A 24,963-nucleotide genomic window follows, 5' to 3' on the forward strand; every position below is an offset into this window, starting at 1 on the left:
GTCGAAAGGGAGGAGAGGTATGATGGAACGCAGTAAGTTAAAGTGATACCAATGTTCTGGGGTGAACAAACACCTCCCCCCAGCATATAATTTCGCTGTAGATCGATGTCATCCAGTCTTTGACAAATCAGTCTTTGAGCAGTAATTTGGTCTAGTTTTAGGGAATCTGAAGGAGAGATTCCATAACTCAGGAGTTTGGCATGAATTCTACTAGTCCAAAGGCTAGAGAATTCATCTCGCCATAAGCATTGGACAAGGTAGTGGTTTGGTAATCTATGCCACAATGATAACCAATAATTGAAGACTTGCTTCCACAGGCAAGTTTCTAAGGATGCGATCTTCAGTTCTAGTCGCATGGCTGCATTGCTTACGCACAGGGGGAGCATTAGGAGCCGACGTAGGAATTGATTTTGCAGTGTCTCAAGAGGAGCAAGATCTGTCATCACGGCCCAAAGCGGGGCAGCATAAGCAAGCACGGCAACCACTTTTGCCTTGAACACCTTTAGGGCCGAGGGGACATGCAAAGCTCCATCCGGAAAAAAAAAATCGGAGGAGCGCATATGACAGAGTTTTGGCCTTGTTAAGTAGGTGTTGAATTTGAGCTTTCCACCCCAAATTGTGTTGAAAAATAACTCCTAGGTATTGAAATTTTAGGACTTGCTCTATTTTTGCTCCACCAAGCTTCCATTCGTATAATCTCCGGCTTCTGGAGAAAATCAGAATCTTGGATTTAACATGGTTGATGGTTAATTGGTTGAGTTGACAATACGTGGCAAAGATCTTCAAAGCTCTGGTTACTCCAACACGTGTATAAGATAGAATTACCGCGTCGTCCGCATATAAAAGGAGTGGGCAGCGGTAATCCGCAAGTCTAGGCGCGTGTGTACTTGGAGATGAGTTAACTAGGGGTGCTTGCATGTCGCTGATGAATAGGTTGAATAGACAGGGAGCCAATATACATCCTTGGCGCACTCCCTTGTTTATTGGTATCGAATTTGTGAGGTCGCCCGCAGGAGTAAGTCTCACTCTAGCAAGGGTACCTTCGTGGAGCTGACTTATAAGCCATAGGAGTCTTCTATCAATGCCCTGTTTCGCAAGTTTCTCCCATAGAATATTTCTAGGAACGCTGTCAAAGGCTGAAAACTAAGAATAATTATAGGGTTACCATATTTCAAGAAGTAAAAATCCGGACACAAAAGTTGTTGAGCTTTCTTTGGGAAATCAACCTCTAAGTTGTTGAGGTGTTTTTGTTGTGTTGTTGTGTTGTGTTGTGTTGTGTTGTGTTTGTTTGCAAATTCCCCACAATTGTCATTCTTGGTTCTGGTGGGGAGAACCAGAACATTTTGCCAATTTTTCAAATTTTCCGCCTGGGTCACTGATTCTACCGCGTGGAATTCTGGACATATTTTGAATGTATGGTTGGAGGTGACTGGAGCCCTTTGGGACCAGTAGGATGGAAGCCAAGGAGACCAACAGTAGAGGGCGCCAGAACCAATAACAGGCAGAGCTAATTCATTCTCGGTTTTTTGCCCCTTTTCTCTTCCCTGCTGAATTCTACACAGGCAATTATGGATTTAAGGAAAGGGAAGCAGACAAGCTTCCTGGACTGGTTGTAAGGAAGAAAGCAGACGGCTGGGGGCTAGCTAAGGGCAGTTTGATGGACCAGCCTCCCCTGCTTTAACTGCATGGTGTTGTACACAACTTGAGTGTCCTACTAGACAAAGCAAAGCTCTCTGTTTCAAGGTGTCCTTTGTTTGAAGGGCTGTCTGGTCCAAGTCAGCTTTATAAGGAACCCCAAGAAAAAAAAAAGCCTCAAAGCTCTTTGGGACCCAGCCAGTAGACTTAGCAGGCACACAGGCCACATTTACACCATAAAGTACTGTGATTTAAGCAGTCATGGCTTCTTCCAATGCATCATGGGAGCTGGTGTTTGATAAAGGTCCTGAGAGAAGTAGCTCTGGGAGGGGAACAGAAGTCTCCAATCTACTGTCAGCACGCTTGACAAACTACCGCTCCCAGGATTCTTTGCAGGGGGAGCCATGGCTATTTAAAGTGGTACCATAGTGCTTAAAATTACTGGTCTTCAGCTGGTGGTTCAGGATGCGCTAATGGGTCACAGCCTGTTCCATCAGCAGCACCCCTGTGCAATTATATGGTAAAAGATTAAGAAATGGGTCACCAAATGCATGGTTGAGTTAAAAGTGGGTCCTGAGTCTGAAAAAGTTGAAAACTACTGTTTTAAATATATAGCATAAATGTGGCCCTGGTCACAGTTTCCTTCTAATACAGTGAGAGGGTACAGTGGTACCTCTGGTTGTGAATGGGATCCATTCCAGAGATCCGTTCGCAACGTGAAAAACCCGCAACCTGAAGCGCCGTATCTGCCCAGGTGCGCGGCGCAATTTGGCACTACTGTGCATGCGTGAAGCGTGATTTAGTGTTACTGCGCATGCCCAAGCGGCAAAACCCAGAAGTAACCCTTTCCGGTACTTCCCGGTCGCCGCAGGACGCAACCTGAAAAAACATAACATGAAGCAAATGTAACATGAAGTATGGCCGTATTGTTGTCTTCATGGAGTCGCCTGGAATAGCTCAGTCTGTAGAGCGTGAGACAGTTAATCTCAGGGTCATGAGTTCGAGCCGCACAATCCCTGCATTGCAGGGGATTGGACTAGATGACTCTCATGGTCCCTCCTCTCAGCAGTACAATTCTATGGTCCTGTTTTAAAGTCTAGTAAAAGCAATTTTGCATGGGGGTTACGTTCTGGGTCATCACACACAATGGCGAAGGGTGCATAAGCCCGCCCTGCCCCGTGATGCCAACTTTTTCTGCCACTACTGGGTTCACAGCAATGCGTGTGTGTACAGCCGTGTGTTATTTGAAGGTGTGCAAAATGGGAGTTGCCTGTAAATATTTCCAAATGTGCGTCAAGACAGACACAAATTAGCACATAAAAATGTTATGCAGATCTGCATTTATTATTATTATTATTATTATTATTATTATTATTATTATTATTTTATTTTATTTTATTTATTTATTTATTTAAAGAACATGCAAGTGACCACCCTAGAGCACAGCCATGTCTCGTTTGCCTTTGGCACCAGGTTTCTTACACATCATAGTAGCAGGTCGGAAAGGAAAAGGGCGTATGTCATCTGTCTGTGTGTGTGTGTGTGTGTGTGTGTGTGTGTGCATCTGCATTTCCAAAGATGGACAGCAGAGGGAGAATTTCTTTTTTCATTTTAAGGCACCCAAGCAGCCCCTGAGAGTGCCCCCTTCTCAACACACAGACAGAGCCTGCATACACTGTGCATGTACAAACAGTTCTGTTTGCTCACGTCCTCAGTCTTGACCCATGAGCTCTTCCTCCCCTAGCCCAGGGCTCGCTCCCCTTTCATAACAACTCCACAGAGTTTTTGCCCGCAGCTCACCCTTTGTCACCCAAACAAGGGCTGCGTCCCGTCAGCTTCCCCCCAACTTCCACCCCCAAACTGCCCAGTGCCGTTGTTGCTGCTGCTGCACCATGGAAGCCAGCGAAGGGTTAACATGTTCCAGACAGAACATGGGGGTCGGGCTCTTTGATCGGCTGTGACCCACTGACCTGTGACCTCTGCCTTCATGGCTGGTCGGTGGCGGAGAACTAGAGAGCAGCTGGAGCGTTCGATCCTGGAAGGCGGGGAGGGAAGCGTCCTGTCCTGAGAGACACAAACGCACATCTTGCCAGAGTCCTCAGAGAGAAGGCACGGCACGGGGACCAATCCTCACCCCTGTTTTTGCCGAAGCAAACACAGCGCGAGTTGACTTTTTGCCAACACTTCTGAAACATCGCATCGATCTCCCGAACGACCAGGTGTCAGACTTGCAAATCCAAAAAACGGGTGCTTGAGATGTTGTTTTAGTCTAGTTAACCAACTATTGCCTATATCTGGGGCCCATGTGGATAATGTTGTTATATAGTTTAGTCACTAGCTGGCGCTGGACTTAATCCTAGGTATCTGCAAGGCTGGTTCTTTCCTGCTGCCGTTCTGTCCTTGTTGGAGATGGGCAGTGAAGGTCTTGCCTCCTGACTGTCGTGTCTGTTATTCCTTCCATTACGGGGCATGCACCTGGGGAAGGAGAGAGACAACACGAGGCATCTTGGTCCCTGAGGGGAAGAACAAAATGGCGCCCATTGATCCATGTACAAAAGCCAACTGGGCTGCCAATTGAATTTTCTTCCAGTACTGGCCTTGGGATAATGCTCTCCACTGTACCTGATGGCAGCAGGCTAGTTATGGGGGTGTAGAGGGCAGGGAACATAACATTCTGCCTCCCAGCAGAAGAAAATGACCAGGGAGATCAAGTGGAGCAGCCTGAGATAATGATAATGATTTCGCCTTCTACCCACATCTGAAGGCGATGTACAAACTATAGTAAAAACTACCAAAAAAATAAACCCCCTTCAAAACAGCATGAAAAGTAACAGGACATGGATTTGAAAACAATACAAAGTACATATGGAACAAAAATACTCCAGCCATTATTTTAAACCCACCTTCATCAACTTGGTGCCCTCCAGATGTTTTGGCGGCAGGTCCCATCAGCCCTAGCCATCTTCCCAATAGTCCAAAACATCTGGTGGGCACCAGGTTGGCAAAAACTTGTTCGAACGCTCAGCATTGCATAGTTGATTGCAACCATCGCATACCCAAACCTCTGCACGGCAGCTGTCCAGCTGATCTCAAAAATACACTAGTGTAGGAGTACTTTTATGGCTCTTTACTAAAGAAATAAAATTACTGGGACACATGCTAGCGTGCATCAGAACCCTTGTTGCACGTAGGAACTGAACAACCTGGGAAAGTCCATCCTTTCGCCTAAGCCGACACCAAGCGCTACAGGTCCGCGAAGGCACAAGTGTTTTCTGCATCCAATAAGCGACTCTGGGTTGCGTATCCGGTGCTCTGGTCTGGCGAGGCCTTCAGCTATTCCCTGCTGGGCTCAGTCCTGTTTTCTTCCTTTTGGGGGAAGCTGGCGTCAATTTTGCAGGAGGGCGTCAACCGCAACCACAGACTGCAGCACGACGTGTCCTTGGATGCCCTAGTGTGCTGGAGCAAACTCGGCAGCATTCTGTGTTCCGGGGTGGGAGTGAGGTGAGCAGGGTTCTGGGAGGGAGAGAACTTTTCCCGCCTCTCCTACGTCAGCCGAAGACATCGCTGGATGGCATTGGACTGACTTGAGCAATGTCCCAGCAGTGGGGAGAGGCAGGATCTGTACTAGGTAGAGGCAACCGGAGGAGGCCTGGAGTCTTTGATTTTGCCTGTTGCCTCACCAGGTGATGCTCAAGGAGTGGTGCGATTTCCGAGAACAGCCTTTGCCAAACTGCTGCCCTTCAGATGTCCTGGACTACACCTCCCTTCAGCTGATTTGGAACCCAAAACATCAGAGGTTGGCAAAGGCTGTCCCAGAAGACAGAAAACCTCCATGATTGATGAATAAATATGATCTTGTATGCATGATACTGGAGGTAGCTGTATGAGGTAGAATCTGAGTAACCAAGCAATGGGCACCTCTGCACTGAAGTTTATTGTGGACTTGGTGCTGCTCACATATGCAGGCTTTGCACAGCGCCCACATGACTCTTCTCTGTGTGCCATTCCCCTCTTCCAACCCCCTGGCAGGCCCTTTGACCGCATGGAAACTTGAGTGAACTCAAGGAATAAAGGGCATTGGGAAGGTGCAAGGTGTGAGTGTAGGGCTCTTGCATTCTTTTCATCTTCCAGACATCTGCTGGGGCCTCTTACTCTTTCCACCTCAGCTCGAGACATCAGCCCATGTAAGGTGCCTTCATTGGCAGGGACCTGTCACTGCCTCAAGACTTTTCACTCAGACCTTTGGGGTGCGGGGACAGAATATTGAACCAAGTTGTTCGACGAGACCGGCCAAAAGTGGGAACGCTCCACTTACTGCTGAAATACATTTGCGGTGATCGTCGTTTTTAACCGCTTGGCTGAATGAATCGGTTTGATTCATAGCTCCCAGTTTGTTTTTGTTTGTTTGTTTGCTTTGTTTTGTTTTAACATGTGAATATTGCAAACCGCCTTGTGGTTCTGCCAGATAAAAGGCAGTCTAGAAGTACAGTGGTACCTCAGGTTACATACGCTTCAGGTTACAGACTCCGTTAACCCAGAAATAGTGCTTCAGGTAAAGAACTTTGCTTCAGGATGAGAACAGAAATCGTGCTCTGGTGGCGCGGCAGCAGCAGGAGGCCCCATTAGCTAAAGTTGTGCTTCAGGTTAAGAACAGTTTCAGGCTAAGAACGGACCTCCGGAACGAATTAAGTACTTAACTTGAGGTAGCACTGTAGAAGGAATCATAAATGCAAGAAAAGAAAGAACACATTCATAACTGACAGATGGGTATTGACATATGTCTGTCCCCTGAGATCCATCTCTGGGCAGGTGTTACTCCTTTCGCCATAGCAGTCGCCCAGTTTGGGGTCACTCAAACCCACCTCAAGCATTATCTTCCTTCGTTCTGTCAAGTCACTGGGAATATGGCTCTTCCACTGAACGATTCTTAATTTATTTTTATTTTTACATTCTCATTCTCGCAGATGCAGCCTGTGTGTGAAGTGTGTGTGAAGCCTTATTCAATTCCAGACAGTGCGAGGAGGCAATCTCCTAATCTTTCCATCCAAACCCTCCCCATGCCGAACACTTCTCTGTCCCTAGGGGAGATAACAGTATCTTCAGTGCCTGGAGCAGTCTTTTAACACCAACCGGTAACAGCTCCATCACAGACAGGAATCAGCAGCTTTTCTCAACATGGAGAGGCAGCGGTGGCAAAAGCTCCACCTGTTTATTTCTGTCTGTTGGGGGGGGGCAGGAAGCCAAGTTCATATTTGTGGCAAGCACGGCCCCTTGACGTCACCTTGAATTGGCAAAGAGGGTTGTGCCATTTCAGGGAGCAGTTGGGGCTAGGTACCACTTTTGAACACTGTAAGGAAACTCCTTGCAAGAAGAAAACTGGCATGTTAGGGAGAGAGGCCTCGCCATTATCTTTCACCTGTACAGTGGGGATGGGGGCTAATTTGGATCAGACCAGTGACAGATTTAGGGGCAGTGTGGGTGGTTCCCTCGCACAGAGCACCAAGCCGAGAGGGCACAAAGTTGAAAACATCCATAAATGAGAAGATGCATTTGGAGGCACCAGTATTTGGCCTTGCACTGGGCGCCTCATTACAAAAGATTACCAAAGTCCGTCCCAGATCAGACAAAGAGAACAGAGAGATAGGGTGAAGCAGTTAACCCCTTACCCAGCGCAATTCTTCAGCTCCTTATTGAAGCCTCCACATCTCCTTTTTTAAAAACGTAGCTCACAACTGCATAGAATAAATACCGTATTTTTCGCTCTATAAGACGCACCAGACCACATGACAAACCTAGTTTTTAGAGGAGGAAAACAAGAAAAAAAATATTCTGAATCTCAGAAGCCAGAACAGCAAGAGGGATCGCTGCGCAGTGAAAGCAGCAATCCCTCTTGCTGTTCTGGCTTCTGGGATAGATGCGCAGCCTGCATTTGCTCCATAAGACGCACACACATTTCCCCTTACTTTTTAGGAGGGAAAAAGTGAGTCTTATAGAGCAAAAAATATGGTATGTGCATAGCTCCTTGGCACAGAGTGGCTTCTGATTGCCCAGAGATCCGTTTGTTGCGTAGAGCCGCTCTACACACAAAGGATCCCTAAACAAGGCTGCCGAACACGCACAGTGGTTAGGGAGTGAAACCAGCACTCTGTGGGAGCTGGGGCAACGGGCCTGACCCCACAAACACCCTGTTGTCTTTACACTGCATGCTGCCATCTTCTGATGCTTTCTCGGTGAAACGTATACCTGAAGGACCATCTCCACCCCCATCTTTCAGCCTGGACACTGAGGTCCAGCTCTGAGGGCCTTCTGGCAGTTCCCTCCCTGCGAGAAGTGAGGTTACAGGGAACCAGGCAGAGGGCCTCCTTGGTAGCGGCACCTGCCCTATGGAATGCCCTCCCATCAGACGTCAAGGAAATAAACAACTATCTGACTTTTAGAAGACATCTGAAGGCAGCCCTGTTTAGGGAGGTTTTTAAGGACTGATGTTTTATTGTGCTTTTAATTCTGTTGAGAGCCTCCCAAAGTGGCTGGGGAAACCCAGCCAGATGGGCGGGGTATAAATATATTATTATTATTATTATTATTATTGATTCCTCATAAGCCGCCATATGCCGATTCAGGCCATTGGTCCCTTCAGCTCAGTACTGTCTACACTGACTGGCAGCAGCTCTCCAGGGTTTCAGGCAGGGGTCTCTCCCGACCCCACCCAGAGATGCCAGGGATTGAACCTGGAATCTTGGCAGGTAGAGCAGATGCTCTACCACTGAGCCAAGGCCCTTCCTTGACAGGTCAGGTCAGATGCAAAGGAAGAAAGGGTTCCTGCATTGTGAGCCAATGTGTACCAGTTCTGGGAGGGAGGGCTAGTATCAGTGGGCAACATCCATAGGCACTTGCTGGGGCTGTATTCCTCCCCCCATATCCCTGGGGCCCTTTTTAACCAATGCACCAATCGCATTGAGTAGCATGGAGCAGGAAGCCGCCATTTTAATTTCCCACAATGCCCCTGGTGTGGCAGCACTCCAGGGCATTGTGGGAAATAAAAATGGTGGCTTAATCACAGTGCTGTTGCCTACTGCTGCTCCCAGGTAAGCTTGGGGTGACAGAGGCGGTGAGGCACTGAACTAGGAGGCAACGCATCAGACAGCCATTTGCTGAGGGCCCCCTCAAAGCTGGGACTGCGCCTGCTAGACAGGTGCAATTTTGCCAGAACCAAGAAGCACCTTCCAGAATCTCTTCTTAGATGCTGCCTCTGATCACCCACAGTAGTAAATTTCCAGACCCTGGGCGGTTAATTTTTCCTTCTCCGGAAGGCAAAATATTGGGTTTTCACCAAACAGGGAAGGTGCAGAGAAAAGCAGGCAAAGGATGAATTGCTGGACTGCTTCCTTCTGAAAATGCTCAATAGAGAAGTTTAGCAAGGAGGATGGAGGGGCAGATGATGGATGGATGGTGTAATGTTTCTCGTTTAGCTGGTGAGGATGCCTGCATTCCAGAGCAGCTCTTTGAAGGCCAAAGCCAGCCAATTGGATCGGCGCTTCCCAAGTGTGGGCGGGGAAAGGGGCTGTCTGGCTCTGTGTCCTTGGCTCACCCCTCCCCTGAGCTAAGCAGCGGGAGGGGCTGAGGGCCAGGAGATTCCTAAGAAGCTTCCAGATGCAACTAAGCGGAGATGCAGATGGGGAGGAGGAGGAGGAGGGAGAGAGGGAGCAGAGATGCTCTGTTTGCAAAGCTGGAAGGGGAGGCAATGCAGAGAGCAAGTCTGCATTCCGCCACCCCAGCCTCTTAGCAGCCTGCAAGGAGACATCTCTCCCCTGGGTGAAAGCTGAACTCTCCAGAATGGCGTCGGAGGACACCCTTCTGCAGGGCCCTTGCACACCAGGCTGGCTCTGAATGGTGCCTGTGTGCCAGGATGAATTAATCAACATGCAGCTTATGTTGCAAAGCAGAGACCCATCTGTACTGGGAACTCTGCAGCAGCGGGAGATGGGTTGGGCTTGCAGTCAGTCACATGCCTGGTAGGTCGGCTCTTTGCAGGGTCAGTGCTGTTTCGAAGGTTGTCTCCTGAGAGGCGCATAGCAAAGCGGCAACCAGGGTGCGCCAACAGGGTGCGATGAGAGTGGCGCCACTGCAAGCTTGAGGCCTTCTGAGAGTCCCATGGGTATGAGCTGAATAGATGGGGCCATCTTGGTGTTTTGTTTTTCTGACAATGAGCCTGTGACCCCAACAGCAATGTGACAGGCAGAAAATCAACAGGTGAAGCCCTTTCCCATCATTACGTACCCCACATAGGCACCTTGACACCACACATTTAAAGCATTATGATCTCTCCTTCAACAGCCATGGCCTCCGCACAAATAATTCCTAGAGCTGTAGTTTGTTAAGGTTGTGAGTCTTGCTCGGAGACCTTGATTCCCTTCAGAGAGCCACAATTCCCAGAGTTCCTTGTGGAGAGGGTTTGATTGTCAAACTGCTCTTGAAACTGTAGCTCTGTGAGGGGAATAGGGGTCTCCAAACAATTCTCAGCACCCTTAACAAAGTACAGTTTCCAGAATTATTTGAGGGAAGCCATGACTGTTTAATGTGATATGATACTGCTTTAAATGTATGGTTTAAATGTGGCCTTAGAATATGTTATGACTAAGTGGTCTATAAATCTTTCTAAATAACTTTTTTAAAAAACAACACCAAATATTGACATTTTCATACAGGAAAAGGCTTCACCTGGTGCATTCCCCGCTACCAAGCACCATTTTTAACAAAGAGTTCCTTGATATAGGACAGGGGTGGGTCAGCAACCTTTTTCAGCCGTGGACTAGTCCACTGTCCCTCAGACCACGTGGGGGGGCCGGACTATATTTTTTAAAAATAATGAACAAATTCCTATGCCTCACAAATAACCCAGAGATGCATTTTAAATAAAAGCACACATTCTACTGGTGTAAAAACACCAGGTAGGCCCCACAAATAACCCAGAGATGCATTTTAAATAAAAGAACACATTCCACTCATGTAAAAACACGCTGATTCCCGGACTGTCCGCGGGCCGGATTGAGAAGGCGATTGGGCTGTATCCGGCCCCAGGGCCTTAGGTTGGCTACCACTGATATAGGAACAGAGAAATAATTTTCATTTAAAGTTTCCTACAGGGCATCTAATGCCTAAGTTTTGATATAACAAGTCTGTCCATCGCCTCTCACAAAATCCATCCAGATTCAGACTATTACCCTCCCGTGTCAGGAAGCCAAGTCGACCAGATCCTACACAGTGTACCAGGGCAGGGCAGCTCCTGTGGGTCTGATGGGGTAAGGGACCACACTTCACCAACTGGGATGGAAGCGGAGGGCGACCACCCAAAAGAGACAAAATAAAACTAGAACAATGGCAGGCGTAAAGGCCTGGTGACACTTGCATTTAGTTAATGAGACTATAAACTGAGCTCTAGCACAGAATGATCTTTGACCAGCTGAAGTTATCCAATCGAGGTGTAAAATGCCACAGCTTCTCCCCCCCCCCCCCGCAAATTCTACCACAGATGAAAGGCCAAATTACACATAATGTCAAATGCGTATTGTTCTTGTATTGTTCTTGTATGTATTTCTATACTGCCCTTCGTCTGAAGACCACAGGGCAGCTGACAATATAAAAACACAAAAATGTATAACATAAGAAAAAGCAAAAACAACACTCCCCCCCCATTTTATGTTTGAAGTAGTTTTATTTTAATACAACTCTAGAATCAGCTGAGAGGACTGATGGTTATCATAGCATAGGCATCTGCAGAATTTTTGCAGGGTGGGCAAGTAAAACACCAAAATGGGGAACAGGTTACTTTTTCATACACACAAATGAGAGAAGTGGATGGCAGGAGGGCTCTGAGTGTGTCCTGGAGCCAGCCAGGTGAGCAGCCCTCCACCTTGCTGGGGTTGGGGAGCAGGTGTCTGACAGTTCCTGGCTTTATGTGTTTTTACCTTTATGCATGGACCTGGAACTGAACCCTTAACGTAAGATGCAAGCTACCTGTAAGCCCTAGACCATGGGTAGGCAAACTAAGGCCCAGGGGCCAGATCCAGCTCAATTGCCTTCTAAATCCGGCCCGCGGATGGTCTGGGAATCAGCGTGTTTTTACATGAGTAGAATGTGTCTTTTTATTTAAAATGCATCTCTAGGTTATTTGTGGGGCATAGGAATTGGTTCATTATTATTTTTTCAAAATATAGTCAGGCCCCACCACAAGGTCTGAGGGACAGTGGACCGGCCCCCTGCTGGAAAAGTTTGCTGACCCCTGGCCTAGACCCCTTAGCTTCAATCCTGATTTATTATTATTATGCATTGTATTAATAAGAAACATTTTGAAAACGAAGCACCATAAAATACTGAGCTGGAAGCAGTACTGGGCCTCCCTTACAGTGGTGTTTTAAAAATGACCAAGGCAATGCATTGTGTACATCGAGTTGTATCCAGCTCAGTTCTAGTCAGTTAGCCCACCAAAACTGATAGACCTAAAGTAGCTGTGTCCACTCATTTCAATGTTTCTAGCACTGGATGCAACCCTTCAATTTGTATTATTGATGATGGTGGTGGTGGTGATCCCTAACAAATATATAGACATAGCCATGTATTAGTGATCCATTGGGAGTGGGTGGCACTGTGGTCTAAACCACCGAGCCTCTTGGGCTTGCTGATCGATCAAAAGGTCAGCGGTTCAAATCTGCACGGCGGGGTGAGCTGCCGTTGTTCTGTCCCAGCTCCTGCCAACCTAGCAGTTCGAAAGCACGCCGGTGTGAGTAGATAAGTAGGTACCACCGCAGCGGGAAGGTAAAATGCATTTCCGTGCACTCTGGTTTCCATCACGGTGTTTAGAAGTGGTTTAGTCATGCTGGCCACATGACCCGGAAAGCTGTCTGGACAAACACCGGCTCCCTCGGCCTGAAAGCGAGATGAGCGCCACAACCCCAGAGTCACCTTTGACTGGACTTAACCGTCTAGGGGTCATTTACCTTTACCCATTTACTTAAAGGATCCTTGCTCCCTCCAAAGCTGCTGGCGGAACTATCTTGTTTTTTAATAAATATTTGTTACCTTTTCTTGACACCCCCAAGTCTGACACTTGAGACAACTTCCTCAGGGATGCCCAGGCCCTCAATGGCCACACCACAAATTTTCGCTAGGCCTCCCCCTATGTGCCAGAGAAACAGGTGAAAGTTTCAGCTTTCTTTTCCTTCCCTCTGCCTTCTTTTTAAAGTTATTTATATTCCACTTCTTTAGAAGAAGAAGAAGCTTCAGGCAACTAACAATAATTAAAACATTAAATCACACCGTTGGTGATATTCACGGTTATTCCCGGCTTTGAGGCAAGTGGAACAGAAAGGTGGCGAGGGAGGGTCGGGGAGGCCACTTGTAAGATTGTTTGGCAGTGCAATCCTTTACTTGTCTACTCAGAGGTAAGCCCCACTGACCTCAATGGGACTTAGCCCAGCCTCAGAAAACACAATGGGGCATCTTGATCTCCAGCCCCAGCCATTAACTCCAGGACTGGCAATAGTGGGGGTAATTTACTGTGGAGTCGGTGCTGCTCATGTGAGATCTGTTGCAATTTCTTCCACACACAACGTAATTGCTGTAAAACCTGGTATGTTACGGCAAGTGGGGCACTGCCCAGCCAAGCTCAGTCTGCCCTCTTACTTACATCCAGCCCAGCGGGTGGCACCCCCTGCCATATTCCACTTCTTTAGTTTCAACGTTGGCCTCCTAGAACTCAGCAGGAATAAGGATGGAGGGCAACATCATAAACAGTTGGCTCTGCCGCACATTTGCTCTGGCTCTCCACTTACTTTCGGCTTTCCTACTTTCCCAGTCCCAACGGGCACCAGATGCCACTGCATAATTGGCATCAAAATGGCAGCCTGATTCTCTCTCGCTCCCCCCCCCCCCATTTAATATAGATTTGCTCATTCTGGGAAGAAGTTGGTTTCTTTAAAACAAACAAAAACCTGACCCAGTTGCAATGTCTGAATCAGCCCCTTTTCAATATTAAGTCCCTGTTTGGAAGTGTCCACAATTTCTGGTACAGTTGAGGGAGACCCGTACAGAAACAGGGCCCAGGGTCCCAAGGAGCTGACTTTTTTAAAAAAAATTGATACTTTATTGAAAAAAATTCAAATATAAAAGAATAAAGTGATACAAAAAGAAAAAGAAACAAAACACACAACTGTGTAAAGTGGGGGACGACAAACATTATATGAATATATACAAAAATACCCTAACACATACATTCTTTCATAAATTTTATATTATTATCCTAAGACTAATGTAAATATTAATAGCCTGCTACATTTTGTATAAATTTATCCAAGCAGAGTCTACTACTGTAAGCAAGTCTGTTCGTAGGTTGCAAGTGTTATCATATTATCAATCCACTGATTAAAGGAGATAATGTCTTTATTCTTCCAGTTCATCAATATAAGCCTCTTGGCTACCATTAGAGCACGTAAAATCCATTTTTGTTGTCCAGTTGTTTAGTTTCATATAGCCAGTATACAGTACCATACCGATTTAAACAGCCATGGCTTCCCCCCACCAAGAATCCTGGGAACTGTGGTTTGTTAAACATGCTGAGACTTGTCATGAGACCCATGTCCCATGCACAGAGCTACAATTCCCAGAGAGGTTTAACAATCAATCTCTCTGGACAAAGAATTGTAATACTGCAAGGGAAACAGGATTCAACTCTCAGCCCCTGTAACAAACTACAGCCCCCAAGATTCTTTGGGGGGGAAGCTAGCACGGTTTAAAAGCAGTGTGCCATTGCTACAAAAGCAGAGTGCAGACAGAGGCCCAGGCTGTACACCCCAGACATTTAAAGCATCCCATCTTAATTAATAATAATAATAATATTTCAAAATATAATAATAATAGGAGCTGTAGTTTACCAATCACAGCACCCTTCACAAATTTCAATTCCCACGATTCTTGCTTGGAGGGATTTTCCTCGATGCCGTCTGTTTCTGCAACCATAGGAGCCAATTCCTAGGGGCCAAGGGGTCTACGCCCCCCCTAAAATATTTAAGCCCCTCAAAAGTTGATTAGCATTGCCATTCAAATAGTGTGCGTGCATCGCATCCTGTGATCGATTATACGAGGCAGGGCTTACCTTCCCTCCCCCCACCCCAATATTTGATTCAAGTTGGCACCCCCTCATTAGCCCAGGTCGCTGAGCCAATGGTGCAAAAAAAAAAAAAAAAAGCGCCAACTAGAAACCTCTAAGCGGCATGTGCAATCAGGGGGAGGAGACCCTAAGTACTTCGCCATTCTCCTGGCGCCCAGCACCCTGCCGGTGCCGGATGAGACCCATACCTCTCCCGCGCGGAGCCCTCCAAGCCCCTCCCCGCCTCGCCTGTCGCTCCCAGCTGCAGCGGCGGCAGCCGTGCGAAGGCGGAGCGGGGAGATGGAATTTTTTTCCCTGGCTGCCGGCCAAGGGCTCAGCCTGACTGCCCGGCCACAGTGCGCGGCTGGGGGAGGGCAAGGAGGGAGGGAGGCCGCCAAGGCAGCCAGCGACGGAGACGCTGCTCTCTGCAGCCAGCCAGCCGAGCGCGGCGCAAGGGAGGCGCAGCAGAGCGCGCAATCGGGATCCCAGAAGGTTATGGATTCGCCGTATCCTGCGCCTCATATGCATGGCCAGAGTAGCGCGGCCAGGAGAGGAACGGCTCCAGAAGTATACCTCCCCCCCCCAAAAAAACCCCACCCCTGCTCGCCATTTGGACATGCACGTTGCGCGCTATGCAGCCCCGTGTGTGCAAAACCAGTAGGAAGATCACGCAGTGGGATCCAAGCTGCTTTACACCGGATCGCCTACGCCTTGCCAGCAGCCACTTCCTCCAGCCTTCAGATCTCCGACAGGGCCTGACCCAGCCGCCAGCCTCTTGGACGGTATCCACTGCGGCATATATGTAGAGCACATTCACACACATGGGGCATGAGAATCATGGGAACTGTAATTTGATCTGGATGCTGGAGGGTGGTAGCTCTGTGCGCGGTAAACTACAGTTCCCAAGACATTGGTGGCAGCGGTAGAGATGTGCATGGTGCTTGGGAAGGGGCTTCAACCCCAAACGGGCCTCTTCTAATGTTATGCTATACTGCGTTTGCTGGCCATTCTGCATTTCTCTCTCCTGCTGCTTTTCTATTTCCTCCTGAAACTTTTTGCTTTTTCTGTCTTTAAAATAAACGCCCCCCCCCAAAAGAAAAGAAAAAAAACACTGGGTCCTACTGCTGCATCTGCCACCCCACCTTGCAAATGCACTGAAGCTGTGTGAGAGAGAGGTGTGGAACTCGTTATTCAAATAGGACTCTCTTGCTCCCCTTCCCAGAGTACCGTTTTTTATACAAAGAGCTAAATCCGAAAGAAAACGCTGCTTTTGCAATCCAAGTACAATTGGCGACGTTGGGCCACTCACTGTCTGTTAAGCCTAACCTACCTCACAGGGTTGTTGTGAGGATAAATGGGGAAGGGGGAAACTATGCATGCCACCTTGAGCTCCTAGAGCAAAGGTAAATGTAATAACAGAGAGAGAGGCAGAGAGAAAGGAAGGAAGAGCAAAAGATTTCAGGTCTTGAAGTTACCTATCAACAGTTAACACCTGGACAGCAGGCTAAGCAGTCAGGCAGGTCACCTGGTCACAGTCTTCCCCACCATGTTAAGATATATTTATTTTTAAATTATAGTAATTATTTCTAACTTTGCATCTCTTGGGGCACATGCAAATTTTATGCAGATCTGTGTTTTAATCCTTTTTTTTTTGCATGCATTTCCTCGCTTTAGGGTTTGTTTGTTTTTGGCAATGTGTTTATTGGGACGCGGGTGGCGCTGTGGGTTAAAGCCTCAGCGCCTAGGACTTGCCGATCGAAAGGTCGGTGGTTCGAATCCCCGCTGCGGGGTGCGCTCCCGTTGCTCGGTCCCAGCGCCTGCCAACCTAGCAGTTCGAAAGCACCCCCGGGTGCAAGTAGATAAATAGGGACCGCTTACCAGCGGGAAGGTAAACGGCGTTTCCGTGTGCGGCTCTGGCTCGCCAGAGCAGCAATGTCACGCTGGCCACGTGACCCGGAAGTGTCTTCGGACAGCGCTGGCCCCTGGCCTCTTAAGTGAGATGGGCGCACAACCCCAGAGTCTGTCAAGACTGGCCCGTACGGGCAGGGGTACCTTTACCTTTTACCTTATTGGCTACTTTAGTTTTTAGTCTGGACATGCACAAGCAAAAAAAAACAAAACAAACAGCATACTTCTATGTCCAACCATGGAAGAGAGATGTGGCTCTTTAATTTTATTCTTTTTTCAAATAATGAGATTGCCTTCGAATTGCAAAGCATTAGCATTTCTGGCTCTGCTGCTTCCGGGTTTCACTGGGAACTAACAGAACACACAATTCAGTCAGTCGTAAAGGGTATTGTGACACTTTCCCCTGGGATCAGAAACAGCTTTCCAGCTTGGCACCAGGCAGATGGCCTAAGGCAGCTTTGCAGGTAGCCATGCATGGGACTCAGGCCAGAGCCAGCTAGGCAGACAAGCGGAGAAGGCTGCCTGTGGATTATACCCTTTTAAAATCAGGGGCACTGAGGGCTGCTAAAGCTGCTGCTGGGGTACCAGCAAGAAATTCAGGAAGTGTTCCTGGGAAAGAGAGGTAGTTCTGCCCAGCCGTAAGATGCTGCTAGAATATGGACAGCTTGAGGCCTGATGTGCAAGACTTCTTTGGTCCCTTATTTGCTTTGATCGGCCTAAAACATGGATTTGGGGTGGAGAGAGAATGCTGGTTAAAGACCCTGGTAACATCTGAGTTGTGGGCATTGGATGTGCCCCAAGAGCACAAAAAAGAATCAGTACATATGTCAGAAGACCACGAACCTTAAGCACACCAGAAACCATCTTGGGTGCAGTAACAGCAGTCAGGCTGGTGGGTAGGCAGGGCAGGGCCTTCTTGATGGTGGCACCATTCATTTTTTCTTCCAAGTGAGATCAGGCAAGCCCCATCCCTGCAAATTTTGAAGGCGTCTCTGACAAAACATTTGTGTTCTTCTGCTCTTAGGAGGATGTTCAACTGAATGAAATCCATTTAGCAGGAAGGCTGTTGTCTCTGTGTGCTGGTTAATTTTAAGGTTTGAGGGTGTTTTAAAGTTGTATTTTGTATGATTGCCACATGGCATGTTTGCCGCCTTGAGAGGAGATTCTTCTTTAAAGTTCAATAAAAATCTACTAAAATAAGTAAGCAAACAGCACCGTACTTTCCTGAGTCCTTTTGGATGCAATGTTAACCTTGCTGATTCGTCTTACGTTTATTTTGAGATCTTGCTACCATTTGCCCATCTGTAATGCTGTTTATATTTATATTTAAAATGTTTTATTGCAGCTTTTATGTAAACCACTCAGGGAACATGATCAAAGAGGACCATTAAAAAGAAGACCTGTGAACAAATTAAATGTCTTCTGGATTCTGCTTCCAGGTTATTTCACAAGTGGAACCCAAATATGCTATCTCCCTATCCAGTCTCCACCCTGTGGCACTATCAGAGGCTTCTAACAAAAGCCAGTTTCATTCAAGTCAGAGTTGGCCCCGATATGGGGAGGAGTCAGACTGTTCTGTGTACAGTCAGTAAGTCACACAGTTCAAGCTGGAGTTCACTCTTTATTAGAAAAAAACAACCTTCACAGACTTGGGTTTCAGGCCTGATGAGCACAGCAACACTTGCCCTGTAGGTGATACGCAATGAAATCAGTTGCCGAGACGAAAAGCTCCCATCTCCCTACAGCTGCCTAAGTCCCCTCTCCATGATTTTCCCCAAGCAATCAGAGACTGCCTGCATGCAGCCTGTCACTGCTCCACCCATTTCAGCCCTCTCCTGGTTCTGGGAGTCAAGGGAGGAGGAAGACACCCATGACTTCACCAGCCTGACTCATCTCTGCTTCTGGACCTCCCTCCTCCCACTCGCCTGCTTCAGCTTCTGTCTCTGATTCTGGTTTGCCACAGACTCTCCAAACCACTGAGCCCTGTTACCCCTTTGATTTCCAACACTTTCTCTTCCCAGTCTTCTCCCTCTTTTCCCTGTAACCACTCTTTACTGTCCCACCACCACTCCCTGGGCTCTGAGCCGCCTTCTTCTCTTGGTGGTTCTCCAGCTGGTTCCTCCCCACACTCCTCTGTGTTCAACCAGTCCATGACATTGGCTTAACTTTGCACCCCAAGTGTTTTCGCCTGGCTGGAATGTGTCCTTAAACTCTGATAATGTTTTTTGCTTGTCTGGATGGAGAATAGAAAGGGGTGTGTGTCTGTGTAGAAACTACCCTGCTGTACAGAGCTAAAACTTAACATTCATTACTCCACCTACCCCCAGTATGTAGCCCTCATAAGGGAATGTGGCTTTCAGGCTATAAAAGGTCCCCCATCCGTGGGTTAGGTAGTGGCAAAAGCTTCACCAAATAAACTTCCTGGGTGTTGTTATTGGCACAAGAAGCACCTTTAAAATGAAAAAAGTGGCAATATTATTGGGAAGAAGATGTTTTCCCTTCACAGATACAGCTTAGCCATTATCTGAAGAACATTTTTATATGCTGTACAGTTGATTTGTTTTCCTAATTTGTACTTTGTGTGCAGAATTTGACCTTCCATCATGCAGAAAGGTTTCCATGTCGTCCCCTTCTTGCTACCAGACTCTTCTTTCTTCCTCGGCATCAAAGACTTTAGAAGCTGCCATAAACCCCATTAAACCTTGCCAGGGAAGCCAATTACCACCTGTAAACGCATTATACTTGATCAGCGAGGGACTAATCTGCCCGAAGTGGAGCTCAAATTGGGGGCTGAGAGACAGCAGCAGAACTCGGGCTAGTTTAGAAAGAAATGGATGAGCAAAAAAAACAGATCGCGAGAAAACTTAAAAGTGACCCCTGTGTGTTGCAGGATTGAGAACAGAGCTGGGTTCATAGCAAAAGGGCAGCCCTGAAGTGGATTGTTCCTTCCAATTCTATCTCCTGTTAATTATGCCTGCCCCAGTTTGAGCCAATGATAATCCCTTTTATTCTGCATTATTTTCCATTTGTCCTTCCAGTGGGATGGCTATAAATAAACCACAGCAAACAACAACAGCATGTTAGAGAGCGAGAACTCGACAAGACAAGCAAAAGCCAAGGAGAGTCAGTACTGTAGTTAGAACTTGGAGCTGGGACCAGAGAAATGGGGTCTCAGGCCCCAGATCAGTGGAACATTTGAATCTGCCTTGCACTGAGTCAGCCCATTGGCCCATCCAATATTGTCTACACACCAACTAGCTGCTGATCTCTAGGGTTTCAGAATGGAGTTCCTCCCAGCCTTATCTGCTATCCACTGAGCCACAGTCCTTCCTCATAAAGGATATGAGGGCTTAGTGAGGCTGCCCCACTCCCAAGTTTTCTCCATACATGCAAGCACCCTCACGGGCCATAGGGCTGCAATGAGGACAGTTATCAGGGATTTCAGTTGCGCTATCATCCAGCAGGGCTTCATTTAGCCTTTTGAAACGAGCCTCAGTTTCCCCGTGGTAACTCAAACTCAGGTCATGGATGCCGCAGCGCAATCAAGCTGCAAATTTACTTTCTGGGAAAAACAGAAGGAAATCAATCTCAGTCAGAGCAATCTTGTCCTGGATGTGGCTTACACATGAAAGCGTTTTTAGGTACTGTACTGTACTGTGAAAAGTTGCATTCAACTTTTCTGAAGATGGTTAGTTTGCAAGAGGGGCATAGCCTGCCCTTCAGATACCAGGTTTGCAAGAGACAATGTACAACTATAATCCAGTGATCTCACTGAGAGATCTGTTTCTGCTTTTTCTGCTATTTGATGTCCATGCATCGGAGGCCATATTACAGTTGACAACTGTCCAAAACTGATCAGGTAAGAAGTTGAGGAAACAATTCTCCCTTGAATACCCAATGCCCAGGATTTTGAAGGCTTTTCAGATAGGGTAGGCACATATTTTCTCCTTTACGACACAACCTCAGCATGGCAGGATGGCTTTCTGCCTGCCACATTCTTTAAGGCTGACATCTGTCTGGCTTTTCTTGCCCATATCTTATGGGGCTGGTGATCTACAGCCAGCGTCGGACCAACCCTTGACCCAGATTATCCAAATCCAGTAATAGTTTGAGAAGAGCACCTTCTCTACTGTGCCCCTTCTCTCTTTTTTTTTAAGGGCGGAGAGAGCAGGTGACTTTTAATATTCTCTGGTTAAGAACATTAGGAAAATCTAGTCCAATATTTTGTGTCAGCAATAGCCAACCAGATGCCTCTGAGAAGGCCCTCCCTTGCTGCTAGTTTTAGCAGCTCATCTACAGAGGTATTCCACCTTTGAATTTGGAGATTCCATTTAGAACATAGGGTGCTGCCTTGTCACAAGACTATTTACCCTTCAGTATTGTCTATTCTGGCTGGCAGCCTCAGCCAGAGGTCCTGCCCATTACTTGCAACCTAATCCTTTTGACTGTTGATGCTAGAAATTGAACCTAGTAGGACTTGTAGCAAGGAAAAATGGGGTGGGCCTTGGCAAGTGCCCACCAAAGTCAACAGGTCCATTCGGGTGGCACCACAAAAGGCCTTTCAGTGAGTGGTCTTTTCTTGATTTCTACCATGCAAAATACACTTCAGGGATTCGTTTTCTGAACAGGGCCCGACCCAATCCTTGTCCTAGGCAAGTCGTACTTGCACAGAAGGCAAACAGGCCCTCAACCATACCCTCCATCATTTCTTCAATTAAAACAGGGATGTCTCATTCCATAATGACATCTGAAGGCAGCCCAGTTTAGGGAAGCTTTTAATGTTTAATAGACTGTATTTTAATATTGGAAGCCGCCCAGAGTGGCTGGGGAAACCCAGCCAGATGGGCGGGGTATAAATAATAAATAATTATTATTATGCTAATTTTACTATTTATACCCCACACATCTTACTGGGCTGCCCCCAGCCACTCTGGGCGGCTTCCAACATATATAAAAAACATAACAAAACATTAAACATTTTTCTAAAAACCTTCCCTATACAGGATTGCTCCATACCCTCCAACATTTCTCCAATGAAAATAGGGACATTCCGGGATCGAATCAGAAACCAGGATTGTTTCTCTAAATCAGGGATGTCCTTGGAAAATAGGGACACTTGGAGGGTATACCTCAACATGTGAACAGAGATGCCTTAAGTACAGGCCTTGCCCCACTCTAACAAAGTTGCTGTTGTTTTGTTTGTTTCTGCCTGGCATTTCTTAGCTTGCCAAACTAGCAACTCTTCCTCCTGTTGCACACCAGCGAGCAAGTGTAAGTGGATAATGACCGCCTTGCTTCGCCGCAGAACGGACTGCCCAGCCACTTCCAGGTCAACCCTAAAATGTCAAGAAAAGGAGTGGGGCCTGCAGCTGCTAGGCAAACTGTGAGGCGCTCCTTGGGCCTAGCTAGGCAGCATAACCTGGTAGCTGGGACCCTGGGAGTAAAGGTGTCTGTAGATGCACAAGCTGAAGGGTGTGTGTGTGTGTGTGTGTGTGTGTGTGTGTGTGTGTGTGTGTCTGTCACACACAATGGATGTGCACACCTCTGGTGCTTTATCCAAGAAATCAAGAAACTAGGGCATGCGGTGCCAGTTCGGGCTAAAAAAATTCCACACATCAGGGCTGCCGCAGGCTGTGAATTCTTGTGGCCTATTTTAAGCTTTAAAATACCCAGCCATTTTAGAGGGCAAAACCAGGCCATAAGATACTGCACTTCCCATGTCAAAGACAGTTGAATTCTCAGACGTTTCAAGCACTGCACTCTCGTTGCCTAGGCTTAATCCGATCACGGAAGTCACCTTCGTGTCAAAGCAGTCGTTTCCCCCCTTTCTTTTCCTTTTTCCCTTTTTTTGCAAGCCGGCTGGATTCGACTTATCGCCGTGCAACAGCAACGCAGAGTTTCTTGATGGTGTTCTTCTGCAAAGACTTTGCTGCTACAATTCATGACCTAGGCTTTGAGGCCTGGCCAAAAGTTTCTGTGCAATAATTGTGTTTCCAGAGTGGAGGTGGTCGGCGGCCTCTGAGACTGGCTGCAGGAATGAAAATCCATGCAGGATATCTCACCACACCCTCTGACTTTTGTGTACAGCTCTTTTTCTCTCCCAATTGTGATGTCCCAATGACAGTGCAGTAAAAGAGGTAAGCAATACTGAGAAGGAGGCTTGGAGGCACCTTGGCAACAAAAGCACACACTCCAAAATTTATCCAATGAAATTAGGAATGTCCTATTCAATAATAATAATGTTGTTGTTGTTTAGTCATTTAGTCGTGTCCAATTCTTCGTGACCCCATGGACCAGAGCACACCAGGCACTCCTGTCTTCCACTGCCTCCCGCAGTTTGGTCAAACTCATGTTGGTAGCTTCAAGAACACTGTCCAACCATCTCGTCCTCTGTCGTCCCCTTCTCCTTGTGCCCTCCATCTTTCCCAACATCAGGGTCTTTTCCAGGGAGTCTTCTCTTCTCATGAGGTGGCCAAAGTACTGGAGCCTCAGCTTCAGGATCTGTCCTTCGAGTGAGCGCTCAGGGCTGATTCCCTTAAGAATGGATAGGTTTGATCTTCTTGCAGTCCATGGGACTCTCAAGAGTCTCCTCCAGCACCATAATTCAAAAGCATCAATTCTTCGACAATCAGCCTTCTTTATGGCCCAGCTCTCACTTCCATACATCACTACTGGGAAAACCATAGCTTTAACTATACGGACCTTTGTGCTGCTTTTTAAGCAGATGATGTCGCTGCTTTTTAAGATGCTGTCTAGGTTTGTCATTGCTTTTTTCCCAAGAAGCAGGCGTCTTTTAATTTCTTGACTGCTGTCACCATCTGCAGTGATCATGGAACCCAAGACAGTAAAATCTCTCACTGCTCTCCTGTTTCACCTTCATTAAAAGGTTATTTAATTCCTCCTCACTTTCTGCCATCAAGGTTGTGTCATCTGCATATCTGAGGTTGTTGATATTTCTTCCGGCAATCTTAATTCCGGTTTGGGATTCATCCAGTCCAGCGTTTTGCATGATGAATTCTGCATATAAGTTAAATAAGCAGGGAGACAATATACAGCCTTGTCGTACTCCTTTCCCAATTTTGAACCAATCAGTTGTCCCATATCCAGTTCTAACTGTAGCTTCTTGTCCGACGTAGAGATTTCTCAGGAGACAGATGAAGTGATCAGGCACTCCCATTTCTTTAAGAACTTGCCATAGTTTGCTGTGGTCAACAAAGTCAAATGCTTTTTCATAGTCAATGAAACAGAAGTAGATGTTTTTTATGGAACTCTCTAGCTTTCTCCATAATCCAGCGCAAGTTTGCAATGTGGTCTCTGGTTCCTCCGCCCCTTCGAAATCCAGCTTGCACTTCTGGGAGTTTTCAGTCCACATACTGCTTAAGCCTGCCTTGTAGAATTTTAAGCATAACCTTGCTAGCATGTGAAATGAGCGCAATTGTGTAGTAGTTGGAGCATTCTTTGGCACTACCCTTCTTTGGGATTGGGATGTAGACTGATCTTCTCCAATCCTCTGGCCACTGCTGAGTTTTCCAAACTTGCTGGCATATTGAGTGTAGCACCTTAACAACATCATCTTTTAAAATTTTAAATAGTTCAGCTGCGATATCATCACTTCCACTGTTATTAGTAGTGCTTTCTAAGCCCCATTTGACTTCACTCTCCAGGATCTCTGGCTCAAGGTCAGCAACCACACTACCTGAGGTGTACGAGACATTCATATATTTCTGGTATAATATTATGTTAAAATTAAGCTTTTAAGGTTTGGGTAAAATTATCTAAAATTAGGGACACAATATTGGAAAATTATAATATAAGAATTGAAACAAGGTGATAAATTGCTGGGTAAAGTTCGAAAAACCTGGAACGCAGGAACGAGAGATGCGAGGAAGTCCAAAGAAGTGAAGAAAATATGGTTATTGTAAAGTTATATGTTATTTTTTTATTGTATTAAGAAAATCTTTAATAAATATCTTTAAAAATATATATATATAATTCTTTTGTGTATTCTTGCCACCTCTTCTTGATGTCTTCTGCTTCTGTTAAGTCCTTACCACTTTTGTCCGAAGCTGTACGCCGGCTCCCTCAGCCAGTAAAGCGAGATGAGCGCTGCAACCCCAGAGTCGGCCACAACTGGACCTAATGGTCAGGGGTCCCTTTACCTTTTACTTTGTACAAAAAGTTCCTTTAATAATAATACCCTGTCCATCTGACTACCACTCTGGGTAGCTTCCAACATATACATATACATAAACAATAAACATTTAAAAACTTCCCTATAA

General features: G+C 46.8%; 1 long non-coding RNA gene across 1 annotated transcript; it reads right to left on the reverse strand.

Annotated features, from left to right (window-relative positions):
• Nucleotides 1–546: 546 nt before the first annotated feature.
• LOC310851801 lies at nt 547–23,392 on the reverse strand. Its single transcript, XR_014567822.1, has 2 exons — nt 23,354–23,392; nt 547–797 (listed from the first exon to the last, which is right to left on the reverse strand). It is a non-coding gene; the product is annotated as an uncharacterized lncRNA (long non-coding RNA).
• Between the last annotated feature and the right edge of the window lie 1,571 nt (nt 23,393–24,963).

This window comes from Podarcis gaigeae (assembly GCF_964106915.1).
Source record: "Podarcis gaigeae genome assembly, chromosome: 8".
Classification (NCBI taxonomy): Eukaryota; Metazoa; Chordata; class Lepidosauria; order Squamata; family Lacertidae; genus Podarcis; species Podarcis gaigeae.